Below are 4,543 nucleotides of genomic sequence, written 5' to 3' on the forward strand. Positions count from 1 at the left end.
TGGAGGGAGATTATCTCATTGACTGACCCTGTGAGTGTGTGATGTGATGCTGTGGAGGGATCCTCACTCTGTGTCTGACACAAGAATTTTGTTATGGGACGGCCCAAAGTCAGATTTTTTTCAATATCTATCCCTGGGAGTTTATCGTGGGATGGTGTGGAGGGAATTCTCTGTGTCTCACCCTGTGATTGTGTGACCCAACAGTTTGGACGTAGCCCCACTCTGTGTCTAATCCGGGATGTACATGATGGGACGTTGTGTAGTGAGCTTCACTCTGTGTCTGATCTGGGGAGTGTGTGGTGGAACGGTGTGGAGGGAGCTTCACCCTATTTCTAATCTGGGAAGTGTGTAATGGGATTTAGTGGAGGGAGCTACAATCTGTGTCAGATCAGGGGAGTGTGAGATGGAACACTGTCGAAGGAGCTTCAATCTGCCACTGCTCCTGCGAGTGAGAGATGGGATGATGCAGAAGGAGCTTAATGTTGTGTCTGATGTGAGACGATGTTCAGAGACCTTTACTCTGTGTCTGATTTGGGGAGTGTGTGATATGAGGACAGTTTCAAGAGAGCTTCACTGTTTCTAATCCATGTAGTGTTTGATGGGGCGGTGAGCAGAGATTCTGATCCGGGGTGTGTCACAATAGGAAGTTGTGGAGAAAGCTTCACCCTGGGCCTGATCCAGGAAGTGTGACGTTGGATGGTGCAGTGGGAGATTCTCTCAATGTCTGCCCCTGTGAGTTTGTGATGTGACGTGTGGAGGGAGCCTCTTCTGTGTCTTACATAACAATTTTGCAACGTAACACCCGGCGTGAGATTTTCTCAATGACTGATCCTGGGATTGTACCATGGAATGGTGTGGAGGGAATTCCCTATGTTTGTCCCTGTGGGTGTGTGATTGGATTGTGCGGAGGGAGCTTCACTCTACTTGTGATCCGGGTTGCTTCACGCTGTGTCTGACCGGGGGAGCGTGTGATGGGATAGTACACTAATGAGACTCAAGTCCGACACTAGGACAGGAAGGTACAGTGGTTTATTGATTTCATCATGACAAATGTAAATTAAACAACGAGTGAGCTGCTAACTTGCGAGAATATATAAGCTGCTCCCGACTCACTCACAGTCACACATAGTTAACTGACTGGCGACAACGAGTGACAGTTTGAATAATCAGTCCCGTTTCTCACATTTCACATTTCATGGTTGTGAATCACACTTCAGGGCCGTGTCCGGGATCGCTGCAGATCCAGGGTCACTGCCGAGGGATTTATCAATTTAACATCATTATATCGGCCAGACTACTAAATGTACTGCCCTCAACAAAGTGATCAAAAAGAGTCTCTCCCGGGATAATCCTACCCCAGGACACTAGTATCCCAAACTGAACTGCGGCCCCTGAGTAATTCCTGTCTGTGTACTTCCCCGGGATCTCACGTGAGGGAGTCTCGAAACCTTACATCCGGCAGAAGCAGCACCGCTGGACAGGAGGTGGAAAACGTCACTGCGGAGCCACTTCCAATGTCACCGTGCTCGAGACTGGAGCCAGCTCTGTTCGAACGGTTGCGAATTAAACCTGGCCCGCATTAAAGGTAAGGGCGGGAGTAAAAGGAGAGGGCGGAAAATCAGTCAAAATGTCTACATCCCACAGGCGGGTTTGTTCACACATTGAGATGTTCACACGATCACTGTCAGTCCGGGTCTGGGTTCCTGCAGAGATCTCAGTTCCTTCTTCCCGGTCCGACTGAACCGATTCCCGTCCAGACTGAAACAGATGGGAGAATAAAGATGAAATAAACAGATTGCACAACAATGTCTGAAACAGAGGACTGGGGTTAATGTTTCAACAACACACTGTTATGTACCCCTAGTGTTCATATTTTCTGTGGGCAATCACTTTAAATTGTCGAGAGAATGAGACTGGCTTACAGAGAGACAGGGGTGTGTGTGTGTGTGTGTGTGTGTGTGTGTGTGTGTGTGTGTGTGTGTGTGTGTGTGTGTGTGTGTGTGTGTGTGTGTGTGTGTGTGTGTGTGTGTGTGTGTGTGTGTGTGTGAGAGAGAGAGAGAGAGAGAGAGAGAGAGAGAGAGAGAGAGAGAGAGAGAGAGAGAGAGAGAGAGACTGCTCAAAAGATTGATGTTATGGTTTCTCTGCAAGATGTTTACCTTTCCACAAGGACCCTTGCCCGCTTGTAAAAGTTCCTGCAGAGAGAGGAGGGCGGAGCAGGTTGATGGACAATTGGTGTCCAACCTGTGGAGATAAAAACCAGGTCCGCAGATACACAGACACACACACACACACACAGATTTTCGGACCCTGAACGAGCTTTGCTGTACCCACAGGAAGTTGGAGTTTTTAAAGGGTTGATTCGGGGAAATCGATCAGTGGCTCTAGCAGTGTGAAAAGGTGCAACCGGTGGGGAATTATCTGTGTGTCCACCCTCAACTGGGTGATAATGACATCACTGTAGAACGGTCGTATGTGCAATGGTCATAGTCGGTGACCACAACAGGATTTCGAAAGACCATGGAAGACAATGGGAAGATTGATGCCATCACCTCTCACCTCTCCCTCTCTCCAACGTTACTCAACAAAGTACCATAAACTAAACTAAACTCTCTTCATCATCGTAAGACTATATCCATTCAACCCTCGGTTTGGAACAGCCTAGTTTTGTTCCTATTTCCATACCTATGTACATATATGTCATTGCTGATCTGCTTAGATATTTGCATTTATAATACTGTATTGCATAGTTACTAATAAACACTATTAGTTTATAAGCAATACCAGACTCCGATGTGTTTTCCATTTCGGCTGGTTCTTTAACACGTCACGGGGTACGTAACAACACACAGACAAATAAAAACCAGAAAACCTGCTGATCCGCTGATATTTTATCACATTGAACATTAACACATCACTCACCTGATCTGCTGCAGGCTCAGGTGAGGCAGTGTGATGAGATGGAGAGCGGGGAGAGATAGATCTGTGAGTGAGTTTGATCCCAGGTCCAGTTCCGTCAGTGATGGTTTAGTACTGAGAGCGGAGAAGAGAACCGCAGCACCAGAATCTGTGAGACCGACATCCCTTAGCCTGGAGATGAGAGAGAGTGAGGGTGAAGGACACAGAGAGACAGGAGACGGTACAAATCCCCAGTGTTTATCAGTAACACAATTACTGATCACATTAATGTTCAGTGTCAGACACCCAGTGACGGTAAACACTATCTCCCATAGTCTGGCACTTACTCCAGTTTTTGTATTTTACACTCCGGGTTCCTCAGAGCCACAGACACCAGTTTCACTCCTGAATCTCCCAGCTTATTTTCATTCAGGTTCAGCACCGTCAGTGATGAGTTTGTACTGAGAGCGGAGGCGAGAGCCTTGGCACCAGAATCTGTGAGACCGACTTTCCTCAGCCTGGAGATGAGAGAGAGTGAGGGTGAAGGACACAGAGAGACAGGAGACAGTACAGTTCCCCAGTATTTATCAGTAACATAACTACTGATCACATTAATGTTCAGTGTCAGACACACAGTGACTGTAAACACAATCTCCCACAGTCTGGTACTTACCACAGTTTCTGTATTTTACACTCCGGGTTCCTCAGAGCCGCAGACACCAGTTTCACTCCTGAATCTCCCAGTTTATTATTACTCAGGTCCAGCTCCGTCAGTGATGAGTTTGTACTGAGAGCGGAGGCGAGATGCTCGGCACCAGAATCTGCGAGACCGACTTTCCCCAGCCTGCAGATGAGAGACAGTGAGGGTGAAGGACACAGAGAGACAGGAGACGGTACAGTTCCCCAGTGTTTATCAGTTACACAATTACTGATCACATTAATGTTCATTGTCAGACACCCAGAGACTGTAAACACAATCTCCCACAGTCTGGTACTTACCCCAGTTTCTGTATTTTACACTCTGGGTTCCTCAGAGCCGCAGACACCAGTTTCACTCCTGAATCTCCCAGTTTATTATCATTCAGGTTCAGCTCCGTCAGTGATGGGTTTGTACTGAGAGCAGAGGCGAGATTCTCGGCACCAGAATCCGTGAGACCGACTTTCCCCAGACTGGAGATGAAAGAGAGTGAGGGTGAAGGACACAGAGAGACAGGAGACGGTACAAATCCCCAGTGTTTATCAGTAACACAATTACTGATCACATTAATATTCAGTACAAACACCCAGTGACTATAAACACAATCTCCCACAGTCTGGTACTTACCCCAGTTTCTGTATTTTACACTCCGGGTACCTCAGAGCCGCAGACACCAGTTTCAATCCTGAATCTCCCAGTTTATTCTCCCCAAGTCTAAACACAAACAGACAAATTGATGCACAAAGTGTTTCAAACCGTGGGTCTGAGGAAATTTCTCTCACTCGGATATTTCAAGAAACATATACCCTTCAGTAAATCACTGATCAGAGTTCCTATCACTGTCAATGTCCCTCACTGCCCAGCTCCAGGGTATTCACCGAATGTCAGTAATTTATTCTGTCGGTGTGAACCCGTAAACTCTACATATTCTGTCTCGCTCTCCGATGGTTA

General features: G+C 47.1%; 1 long non-coding RNA gene across 1 annotated transcript; it reads right to left on the reverse strand.

Moving 5' to 3' along the window:
* Positions 1-1,012: 1,012 nt before the first annotated feature.
* On the reverse strand, positions 1,013-3,700 carry LOC140720668 (uncharacterized). The gene is made up of 4 exons (XR_012097241.1): positions 3,569-3,700; positions 3,243-3,413; positions 2,920-3,087; positions 1,013-1,758 (listed from the first exon to the last, which is right to left on the reverse strand). It is a non-coding gene; the product is annotated as an uncharacterized lncRNA (long non-coding RNA).
* Positions 3,701-4,543: the final 843 nt, after the last annotated feature.

The sequence above is a fragment of the Hemitrygon akajei genome, unplaced genomic scaffold (genome assembly GCF_048418815.1).
Source record: "Hemitrygon akajei unplaced genomic scaffold, sHemAka1.3 Scf000045, whole genome shotgun sequence".
Lineage (NCBI taxonomy): Eukaryota > Metazoa > Chordata > Chondrichthyes > Myliobatiformes > Dasyatidae > Hemitrygon > Hemitrygon akajei.